Raw genomic sequence first — 12688 nt, forward strand, 5'->3', positions numbered from 1 at the left:
GAAAATAGGCCTGGTCTTCACCACCTTGGGAATTTCTGTGTATCCTGAGTTTTTCCAAAATCAGTGTTTTTTTTGTCCATTTCCAGTGCCAGACTATAACAAATACATACAGAACAAAATAACCTCAGTATCCCTCATGGAGAAATACACTGAACTTTTCCTCTTTATTTAGGGAAGAGAAAAATTAATGTTTGGTTAATTTACTGAGAATTCAGATTTTCTGGTTCATATATATCTAATCTGATAGTGTCTGATGGAGGGATTTTTCCCTCTCTATCTCTTTTTTTATTTTTTTTTTTTTTCTATTGGCAAAGGTTTTTCTATTTATTAATACTATTTTCTGGGGAGATTTCAAATCAGTGGAGACAATTTTTTTTCCATTGCATTTTTTATGAGCTGAAATCTGTTGAAACCAGCTGCACTTCAAAATTTCTATCAGTGAGTCAGATAAGTCATGACTGTTTCATCTAAACCTGTTGTTTAGAGTACAGGTTTTTAGCAGGGCTTGTTGTTGGCTGTGCATTGATACACTGTGTAACAATGTGAGGTACATTTGGAAGTAGCTTATTAGAGATATTTCTTCACTTTATCCTAATTGTAATTGAAAGGCAGTGATACCTGCAGGGCCATATTTTTAATATGGCAGTGAGTATATAGTTTAAATTGTGAGGGATAAGTTTTGCAATACCATTTAGGAATTGTCCTTAGTGTCTCCAGGATTCTTTGAATCCCTGTAATACCTTCAATATGTTCAAATTTGTATACTAATCTTATGGTTAGGCTGAAATTATCATGGCTCTTTTAACACTTGCTGCTTCTGTGAACTTTGAATTGATGTAAAAGAAATGTGAAGTCAGAAGTCACCTTAGCAGGAAGCAAAAGGTGACATTTCTCCTAAACTCTGAAAGGAAAGTCTTGTTAGTAATCTGCTATCACTTTAATCATTGCAACTTCATGTCTTGGCGAGATGTGATGACTCAGGGTTATTATAGTTGTCAGTTCAGTACTAGAGCAGAACAGCTTCAAAAATGTCCTATTAACCTATCTCATAACCCAGTGCCAAAACACTTTCATCATCTAATCTACTTCAACACGTTAATATAGCTAAAGATTTATTGTTTTATTACTCAGTGCACAAAAGTCAAATGACTTCCTTGGTGTCAAAATAAATTTCCCAGAAATCATTACCCAAATCGTCTCTTCCTGTTTCTGTGCCTCCTACTAACTAGGGTTTCTAACCAGTCTGATTTTGGAAGGATCCTGTTCCTTTTTATTGACATATGTACAATTTCCAGTAGCCTTTCTCTGGTCATAATAAAAATAATGATTTTTATTTTTTTTAATCTAATGACATATTAAAAATGTAATGGTTTCCCATAAGTCTCTCCTGGGCAATTATTCTTATGTGTGTCTATAATTTCTGTAACACTATTATATTAAAAAGAAGTTGAGTTAATATTTCTTTTTTTCCTATAGGTAAATGAATATAAAAGTTAACAATTTAGTTTAATGCTCAGTTGTTACCAAAAAAAATTAAAAAGCCATGTGGTGAGGCATAAAGATATTCCTGTTTGTAATTTGTGGTTGCTAGTTCACTTGGAAGTAAAGACAGACCAGCTCATACTAGAACTAATAATTAAAGAAACATCCATGAATGTAGAACACAGATAAGTAATAAGATGTCACAGAAGGTGGTTAGATTTAGAGGTGACCTGAAAGGGTCAGGTAGAATAGGCAGATTGGTTTTTTGGATACCAGTTGCTTTTGTCTTCTCACTCTGAGCACTGGTGATTAGGAGCATGCATATAGAAGAAATTTCAATAATGATTTAATGAATTTAGCATTACTTATACACTACTGCACATCTAGCTTGAGATGGAATTGCAGTACTAAAACATTGTAGCATGAACTGATACTACAACATCTGTTATTGCTGTTCACAGCACATTTAGAGGTAGAAATTACTCTTTGTTTTCTAAAAGTAAAAATAACTATGTATACTTTATAATGATTCATTGTCTTAAAAACATTCCATATGGAATGTTGTTATTTTTCTTACTTAAGCAATAATACTTCTGAATACATGTATTTTTATAAGGCTTTTGAATCACACTAGAATGCATTAATTAGTATGAATGGAAATTATTTTCTTTGTAGTAGAGACTATTGGATATTGGATACATGTTTTATGAAGTGGCATGAATTAAGACATTCAGACAGGAAATCCTCTAAAAGAGAACGCATAAGAATTTGGATATAGCAATGGTCCAAATGTAATTTCTTTATCTCAAAAAAGTGTTATTACAATCTGTATTTTGTACATTTCTCGTAAGGACAGAGCTAAGGATTTCTGGAACTTTATTTGATAACTGAGGGAGATCTACTTTGTGCAGACTTCCTGGTAGCTCACCCAGCTTCACTTCCCAGCTTTGCCTCATCTGAACCACGGTCTCATGCTTCAACCTTGTCTGGCCAATTAGGAATGTTATCTCCTAGGAAAAAAGCAAAGATTTGCTCAGTCAGAGTGAGAGACAGACAGTCTCTCTTGCCCAAAGCTGAAGAATCTCCTGAGAGACAAGGCTGGCTGAGGTTCAGGTGCCTGCCCAGAATTCAGAGGACAGTCTTGATGGCCCTGTCCTTAAGCACAGAATTACCGTCTCATAATAGAAAAGCTGTCAAAACTATCTGGCCCTAGAGCATTTCTGTAAGTGAGTAAATCGTTGTGTTCTGACATGCAAACATCAAAACTGTGGACTTAGGTTTCTAATTGGCTCCAGACAGGGATCACAGTGAATCAGCAATTAAACACAAGCTGTCAGTGCAGTCCTGTAGGTTGAAAGCGTAATCCCCGTGTGTACAGACGGGAAATTGTCAGAAGAGGCTGGGAGATGGCTGCTGCTGTGAGTAACAGGGATGAGAGGAGATCACCCATCATCTGCTCTGCCAGTACATCTCGTCCTGGTCCTTGCTGAGGCTGGCACAGAGCACACGCTGCCTGTCAGGTTTCCAAGGGATGTTAGGGAAGGCAAGTGGCAAAATAATGAACTGAAGAAACTTCAGACAAAGGTCCCTGGCTACTTTCATTTCAGCATAGGAGAGGCTTTACATAGTTCATACAACACACAGGGAGATTCTGAACAATAATTGGATTTTTCCCTTTAAAACGTTAAGTGTTAAAGGAAGGAAAGGAATTAAACTTTGGATATATAAAAGATTTTTATTTTATTACGCAGCAAAAAAGATAATTAACCACTGAAAAAATGATGAAGAGTTGTTTTAAATTTTTTGCCTTTATTAACTGTTAATTTATTAACAACTCTTTTCTGAATGTTATATTTTAGCCAAGCATGAATTATTTGGCTCATTTCGTGGATAAGTCGTTGAAACCTAATGACCTGTGTGCAGGTTTTATTAAATGATCAAATGGTCACATCTGCCTTAAAGCTCTCAGTCCACTTAATGAGTGAATTACGTAATTATACCAACAGTTGAATGTTGGTTCTTCTGAGAAGAGCTGTTCAAAGGTGGCAACCCATCTTCTCATCTATGTTTCACCCTTCTTTAACGTGACTTCAATGCTGTATATTAACTTTAATACTGCTCCTTGTGTCGTTGGTAGCACAATATTACTGCATTTCTGTCAGATTCTAATTCCTTATATTGATAAGCACACTTTCACCCTGGTTGATTGTATAGATTTCCAATTTGTATGTTGATGTTCGCAAAACAGCTCCAGTCAAGGCAACAGTTTCTAGACTGACTACTTCAGGCTGATTACTTTTGCTTGCTTATTTTCAAGTGTTTAAAGTTCTGCATCCAAAACATCTGAGCCATTTCACAGAATATTGTGATGAAGTAAGATTTATTTATATTTTTATACCCTCCCTTTCCCTTGGTGACAGAAAGTATTTCCAGTCAAGTTCCAGTACTCCCTGAGAAGAAATAATGCTCTGGAGAATAGGTTTGGTGTTGAAAGTCTGCATCTGCTCAGTAAGGATTTGTCAGTATTCAGCAATGATTTGGGCTGCAGGAGTCAGGCTGTGCTTTCCTTGTCACTTTTTTGTAGCAGCAGGCACTGCTGTGATGTCTCTAGGTAGAAAATGAAGGTTTTTTCCTGCAGATCCCTCAGCTGCAGTCTGTGTTATGGGAGGAGTGGCAGTGGTTTTGGTGAAAAAGACTGTGTGGTCTTTGAGGTGTGATGCAAGTGGGAGCTGGTGACTACTGAGAAAGAAAAAGTGTTTTGGGCAAAGGCGATCACCAGAGCACAGCCTTTCCTTTCCAGAAAAGCAGGATACTGCAGTGAGAAGACAGACATAGGAATTGCTCTTCAGTTTTGGCATAGCTTAGCTTTCTCATGTTTTAATACTAAAACCTGCTTCAATGTGACCTTTGTAACAGATATCTACCAATGGTTTGAATTTCAATTAGCAGATGAGAAACACTGCTTTAAAATAGCAAATCAGAACAAGATTTACTGTGTTACAATAAATATCAGTCACTGTCAGGGATACCTGGAGTTAGGTACCTGTATTTATTAGCCATACAGGGAGTGGCTGAACAGTGGGTCTGTTCAGCCTGGAGGAGGCTGAGGGGAGACCTCACTGCAGTTACTCCTCTTGTGGGGAACAGGAGGGGCAGGCACTGATCTCTGCTCTGTGGTGACAGTGACAGAGCCCAGGGAATGGCCTGAAGTTGTGTCAGGGCAGGTTTGGGTTGGATATCAGGAGAAAAGATTCTTCATCTGAAGGGTGATCGGGTACTGGAACAGGCTCGCCAGGACAGTGTTTGCAGGATGAAGCCTGACAGAGTTCAAGAAGCATTTGGACAATGTTCTCAGGCACACTCAATGTTCTCAGGTGTGACTCTTGGATTGTGTTGTTCAGGACCGGGAGTTGAACTCGATGATTTTTGTTGGTCCCTTCCTGCGGGAGCTCAGGACTGCTGAACAACGAATCAGTATGATTTTGCAGAAGCCATTTATTGTTTACATTACACACTTATTTATACATTCTAAATCTACTGTTCACACAATCACACATCTTTCCATTGGTGCCCCTATCCTGTCCATGCGCTCTGTACGCACCCCACAGAGCACAGGATTGGTTACAGTCCAGGTGTTCAACCACCCTCAGGTATCTGGCTCTTGTGGTTCTGTTTTCTTGCTTTTCAGCCTTGTCTTTCTCATTTTTAGAATAGCTTATGTCTCAGCAACCTTGAGAAATTCCAGAGGGTCTGAAATATGAAACTCTAAATACGGTTTGGCCGGAGCACATCATGGCCCAGGCTGTTCAGACGCGTTACTGCACCTTCCAGTGCAGAGTGTCCCATGATTCTGTGATTGCCCTGTAATGTCTGTTCTCCATGTTCAGGGGGTGGCATGTTCCCTGAAACAAGAAGATGTTTGCTACCTCTGACCCTGAGGTAGAAAGGGAGAAAAGGAAACTTTGGAGGAAATGGTGTTAGACATTAGAAGACTTAATACACGTTGAAGTGGAGGAGGCTAGAGATTTTTTCCATATTATCTACTTTATGTCTTTATCAGGAGAGACAATGGGTAGTCAGAGGGGTGAGGTGTGTGTATTGCCTGCCTGTATATGACCTCTGGTTGGGAAACCACATATACACCAGAAAATTAACTTTAAACATAGAACAATTAGCTGTGTTCATTGTCTCTTTTAGAAGAATGGTTGACATTATTCAGCAGCCTGTACTGAAAGAATAAATTACTTTTGAATAAATACTTCCTTTATATTAGTTTAGGTCTTGTAATTACCTGTAAAAGAGTCAGGCAATGTGACCAGACCTAAGTCTTTTGTATTTATTTGGTTTGCACCTAGTTCTAGATTCAACAGCTTTTGGGGCCAAGATACTCATTGTGAGCTGTTTATTACAAATAGAACTTATCTCCTAGTTCTCCAGCTCTACACAGCCACTTCACCTTTCCCAGGTTACCTTAAGTAGTTGCTTTGAAGCACTTTAAAATATAATTTATGTGCTAAGTATGTTTGCTTTTATAGCTCCTAAAATTCCTTGTGTATTATCATATTTGTGCCATTTATCATCAAGAATATTGTGGAGGTGTGCCAGTTTTGCTGAGTTCAGGTCAATGTTTTGTTATTGTGGGGTCTGCATGTGTCAGTTTTGGACTTTTTTTGTTTGATCAAATTTATGAAGGTGATGCTAACTATATAGATAAGGACTGATGCAGTTTCTGATCCTTCTCTACTGCCATATCTTTCTCTGAAAGTAAGAGTGTATGTAAAGTGGAATTTCTACGTGATTTAGGAGGATGAAAAACATGGAGGATCAATTAATAATGTGATTATTCCAGGGTAGCATAAGAAACATCATGCTTAAATCCACCTTGATTCTAAAAAGCCTAAGGATGTGTGTTGTAGTTTAGTATTCTCTTCCCCTTTCCATCCTGATTTTCCATCTTAAATTGTAAGGGGAAAATGGTATGATGCCATTTTTGTCAATAATTTTTACTTACATTTCATATGAATTGATGCAGGTTAGCAGTTTGACTGTAAACATAATCCATCTATGAAATTCCTCAGCTTTATCTCTTTGTATTTCTGATGAAGCTGTAGCTGGGAATAAGTCATTGTTTTAGTGGCTTCTCAGTCATTTACATATGGCATTACAACCAAATTCTAGTATTTATATTACTCAAATTATCTGTGCTCTTTTATCCTTGACTCTGAAAAGATTAAATGAACTTTAAGTATTTATTTTTAGATGGAAGCATACGTAAAGTCACTGAACATGTGTATACATGAAAATATTAGTGCTCTATAAAGCAGTTTATACTTGTAAACATTAGATGTATAGTAAATATCCTATGTTAAATTTTATTACATCATTTAGAATAAGAAACTGCTAGAAAATACTCAGTATTACTTCTTGCCTTCAAATGTTCTATGGAGTTTTGGTAGGAGTTAGGGGTGTTATCCTCAGTTGCCTGGCAAAAAATCCTGCTGTGGTAACTGTACTGTCTGTTTAAATTTTGTCCATAGGCTTTTACCCAAGTTTCTCATGGCTTTGTAAAATTATAACATTATTGGCCCAGAATAAAGTTCAGTCCCAATGGGGTCTACATTGTAGTGGTGGGCAAGAGATCTCTTCATCAGATTACTTTGAAAAAATTGTGATTGAGAAGGCTATATAAATATAAGCTGTTGGTATCAAAAATAAACCAGTAATTAGACCTGACAGGAGTGAGGCAAAGCCATGTGAATTCAAAATTTAATTTGATACATGAATATTTTAAGGCAATTTTGAACATGTGCTTGCTTTGGTCGGCATTAGCTCTGGGCATCAATTTGTTGTTGTGGTAGGGGAAAAGAAAGGTTTATAAAGAGCTGTCAAGACCATTTTTGCTTAAAATATCCCTGCACTTTCCACTGTACACCACTGAAGAGTCTGATATGGATTGCTTTATGCAAAGCTGTATATTGAAGTTGACCCAATAATTTTCCTGGAACAAGATGCAGAAGAGTTTTATTTTACTTTTGTTTAAAAAGTGTATAACAACTTAGTAGGGAATTTCTGTCCTTTGTGCTGGGTATTTCAATCTGACAAAGATGCAGGGGAAGAACTGAGAACTGTAGCTCCAAAGGAGGCTTTGTGGGCTGCTGTTGGCGCGGCAGCTTCCTAGTCCTTGTCCTAAATGCATCGACTGCTTCTGTGCCAGCCACACAGAATGCTACTTATTCAACTGATTTACTGTGGTGCATTTTGCTTACATCATCTAAAAATGTATTTAGCATCTGCCAAAACTCCATCGATTGCATTATAGCATGTTTTTGGGGTGGGGTGGGGGGGTTGTAATTTTATCCACAAACTGAAGGTACTTTTCTTTTTGCCTTAAATTTTATTATCTGCCCAAATTATGTTTTTTTTTTATTTTCTTATTTTTAGCAGGCAGTTGTGAATGGCAGCTGTTTACTGTGAGAACATCAGGGTATTTCAGGAATCCTAAAAGAGAAAGTGAGCTGTTTAATCCTTTAGTTTGCCAACAAGTAAGTTGTAAGTCTCATAAGTAGATGCATTTTGTATGCAACTTGCAAGCTGTTCACTATGAGGTTTTAAAATGATATGATTTCCATTATCTGTGCTTGATTTCATTAATGGCATAGTTTTGAGCAGGCAAAATGATGCCTGTCTAAAATCGAATTTTTGTTTCTTTGTGGGTTACTTGATAAAAAACTACTTTGTGGTGGATGCCCTATCCATAGAAGCACTCAAGGTCAGGTTGGATGGGGCTCTAAGCATCTGATCTAGTTGGAGATGTCTGTTTTTATTGACTGGGGATTGGATTAGATGACCTTTAAGAGTCCCTTCAGCTTAAACTGTGCTGTGATTCCAGCAATGTTTCATAGCCATGTAAGGAGTAACATTGCAGATCCCTGTTGCAGATTGGATAACCTGTATTCTGCTTCATCCTTTACAATGCATTCATAGTACTTACAGAGGTTGGGATTTGGGATCAGGCTGAAGTTCATGATGGAAACATTCTTTTCCTGTCTTTAATACAAGTGATGCTTCTGCCTTCACATGGGAAAATTAGTGCATTTGTGTCTCCATTATTTTAACCAAACTTACATCTTTTCATTCTGCTTCTCAGTTCTGCTTTACTACGAGAATTCAGGCTCAACACATAGAATATAAACTGTATCCCTGTGTACATGCAGCCTGGCAAGGTGTTTATTGCAGCTGATCATTTTGATGCACTGCAACGCAAAGCACATCATATTTAGAGTTAAGAGCTGGGGACATGTTACAGGTGTGCTCAGTACAGCACTTCTCTTAAAACATTCAGATCTAGAAATGCTTTCTGTGAGCTGCAGGTAGGAAAAGCTCACTGAGAAGAGTGAGACAGCCATGCTTAGAATGACAAGAGCAAGAAGAAGAATGAGCTTTGGCTCATTTATTATTGAAATTCTTCAGTAATTTTGAAATGAAGCAGTGGATTGTACCAATTCTGTCATCTGTAGGAATGGTTATACAAGATGTATTAAAATACAAGATACAGTATTGGAGCTCCCAAAACTCTACTTTACATTCAGGAATTATATATATTTATGTATTGCAGACATCTAGAAAAATGAATTATTTTGTATCAGAAGAATTAGAAACCAAAATATCCTGAAATCTAAAGGCAGCAGCTAATAGTTGCTTCAGAGCTGAAGACTCTTGGCTTAGCCTTAACAGAGTGCTCTGGTGTCTGAAAAGCTGAAGCATTGTAGGGCTTGAAGAAATTTTTCAGGATAATGCAAATATGTTTAAAAAGCAGGTAAAAGCCTCTATTTGTGATTTCAGGCAATCAAGACTCCGATATGACTCAAGTCTTGAGGTAGGTGGTTGCTTAGCTTCAGGTGAAAACTTCAGCAGTGGGTCTTATTCCTGTTATATCACGCTGAATTTTGTTTTGTGTACCAGTGAGAGACATCCTTCTGCATATCCCATGGAGGTGGTGTAGAAGGCCACAGTACAAAAAGTTGATTACAAAGATTTGACAAAAAGTTCTTACTCTCAAACCTGTTTCACAGCTGAGTGATGTTGGGGCTCCTCTTGAGGTCTGTGGGAGCCGCCACCGGCTGGCTGATGTGGAGATGATACCTGCTGTGTGCTGCCTAGGGGAGTTGACACCTGTACCAGATTTGCTGGGAGACTGGCCTGACTTGCAGAGCGTGTAGTGAGGAAATCAAGATGTTGTAGGAATAATCCATCTTGGAAGAAGCTGTCGCTGTCTCCCATGAAATTGCTGTGTGTGCAGCTGCCCGTGATGTATTTCGCTGTGCAAGGGCTATCGGAGCCATCGTTCACTTTTGTGCTGACACATCTGTGTTTGGAAGTCTGCAATGTCTCAACTGACTTGGACTTAAAACATCATAGAATTGTCCAGCTTGAAATGATTTGGGGTTTTTTCAATTGCTTGTCTTTGCCCTTTCTCTTCCCTGTTTTTAGTGGAAATTCTTGTAAGGACAAGGATATTACACTTGAGAATAAAGCCAATAACCATTTTGAGCTCTGGGTTGGTGCTATGCCTTACTATTTTAACCAGCTTTTAGTTGCAGACAAGGTAGTGTAAAGAAAATGTGCAGATGTGGTGCTCAGGTACATGGTTTAGTGGTGGACCTGTCAGTGGTTGGGTTCAATGATCTTAAAGGTCTTTTCCAACCTGAATAGTTTTGTGATTCTGTAACATTATTAAAATACTTATATCACTTTATGTGAGAAGCATTCTGTGTTAGGCCTCTGTTAACCTTTTGGAAAAAAAATGACTATAGAGTAAATTGAACCCAAAAGGATATAAACATGCAAACATATAATGGAAAAAAAAATCCCAATTGTTTGAACACAGCAAAAGAAATGGCAATCCACAGTGACCTTATCCTTTGAAAATTATCTGCTTGTTAGGAGGAGCAATTTGTAGTCTCTAAGAAGATAGTAAAATCCAAATTCTAATTCCAAAGAAAGAAAATTCGGACACTGCTGCTTATGCTTGAAAATAAGCTGGACTTTATATAGCTGGCTTTAATGAATCTCTCTCAGCAGGTACCCTACCATTGTGGCTTAAGAGCTAAGCAAATGTCACCTTTGCTGCTGAAGTCTCTCATTTCTCACAGAAACCAATAGTTAGTGTAATGCAAGATAAGTAACTATTTCTTAAATAGTTTATGTGTTGTGTAAATACTGCTTACAAAACTTTTTTTTCTGAAGAGTAACTGTACCATAAAATGTTGTCACAATTGCCTTAGTCCCCTGATACAGGCAAGGATGTGTTTTGATCTCTTTCCATGAGCAGATTAATAATGGTGCTTTGCTTCTGGTGAAAGTCAGCATTCTTATTGCTGAAAGTCTGATGGTGAAACAAAAATAAAAATTGTTTACTGTTTGCATACATATTAAAAATATGGTATGTGAAACAATCCTGGGAATCAAGGCAGAACTATCTCCTGAGGCTGTCATAATTTCAGTTCTTTTTGCACCAGAAGCCAAATTAGAAGTATCTGTGAACACCTTGACCAATAATTCCTTTTATTTGGCTGCAAAATGAATTAAGCTGTTTTTCTGCAGTGCTTCTTGTCAGTATCTTTGCAGTTTACAGTGCTAATTGGCATTAAATCTGCCCCCATGTCACTAGAATATGATTGGCATTCTTAAAGGTAAACATTTAATGGTCTTTTTAAATCCAAAAGATGTTATTGCATAAAGAAGTTCTGTTGATGCAGAAAGAAGTTTCTCCTAGAGGGAATAATGGCTTGTGTGAATGTCAGTACAAAAAGAGAAGGCTACTACACAACAGAAGTGACTTCTCTTAGCAAAAATGCATTTACAGAGAGCAATTAAAGGCTTTGACTTTCCTGAATAAAATGGTAGTAATTTACTGTCAAACAGATTTCTCTGTAGGAAAAGTGTGTGGAAAATCATGGCCAGTGATTTTTATTTTTTAAATGAATAAAACCAGAACATCTACTAAATAAGGGCTTCTAAATCTTTGACATTACTCTTCCTTGAAAGTCTCCAGATAAATCATAATAAAAATTGACATACCTTCAGGTAAGACATCAAAACTTCTGCTTATAAATCAAAAACTCTCCTGAAATTAATATGAATATTGAAAATAAAAAGAAATTATATTTTCAAGCTATAATGGATATTGTTGAAAACTCCAGATGGAGTTAATATCATGATCTTATTTCCCTCATGTATTTTCAGCAGCATGAGTAAATTTTTGTGGAAGCATACTGCTGGGAAGTCTAGTACAGTGTCTTGGTCCATACTTGACCCTGTGAAATAAAACTGACTGTTTAAAAATGCTTATTCATCATGTAATGGCTTTTAAAATTTGGCCTTTCCAAGTAACAAGTCCATAATTCTGTGGGACCATCAGTATGCCAAATTGCACAATGGGTCAGTATAGGTACTACAGACAATCAATTATTTAGAACACTTCAGTACTGCTTATGCTTTTAATGGGTTTCCTCAGGTGGACTCCTGTAGCCTTAAAAGACTATATTGACTATAAGCAAGGTTTCTGCAATTTGTTTTAAATATACCTTAACAGGAATATATTTTCTTGGGGTTTTGGGCTGGATTTTAGCCTTTGTTCTTCCCCATCAGTTTAAAACAAATTAACCAAATGTTGAAAAATAAAAACTATTTTTCTTTGAAGATACCCAGTTAAAAGTGAAAGCTGTCATTACTTTGACACTGTCCTTTCTCTTTCCAGCTTGCTGGCTTTTCACATTTGAATCTTTCAGTGCATGATACTTGTTTAAATTGCATTGTTGGTTTTATAGATGATCTTCAAATTTTTTAGAGGTCTTATTTGAAGTCAGTGATAGAGCAGTAAAAGTAGAAATTTATGCTACATAATATGGAATAAGGTCATAATTTTTGCTCACTGTTGAACTTCTTTGCTGTGTTCTTACAGCCATAGTGAGAATATACAAGCAAGTTGAGTTGATAAAATGGGGGTGTTCAAATGGCAGTTGTTCACTACTCAGATCTGCTGTTCATCCTGGCAATGCTTGTTCTGGTTTCCTTGCTGATAGCACCTTATCCATCTCCTTTACATCATCTCACTTTGCAAATTGTTGCTTACACATAAGGTTTGGAAACTAGTATGGCTTTTCTTTGGGTTTTTTGTTGTTGGTGGTTTGGTTTTTGGGTTTTT

At 37.2% G+C, this 12688-nt stretch overlaps 1 protein-coding gene across 22 annotated transcripts in view; it reads left to right on the forward strand.

Annotated features, from left to right (window-relative positions):
• Positions 1 to 12688, forward strand: part of DMD (dystrophin) — a 1136032-nt gene that overhangs the window by 238305 nt on the left and 885039 nt on the right. The window lies entirely within an intron of this gene.

This window comes from Cyanistes caeruleus, chromosome 3 (genome assembly GCF_971803275.1).
Source record: "Cyanistes caeruleus chromosome 3, bCyaCae1.hap1.1, whole genome shotgun sequence".
Taxonomy (NCBI): Eukaryota; Metazoa; Chordata; class Aves; order Passeriformes; family Paridae; genus Cyanistes; species Cyanistes caeruleus.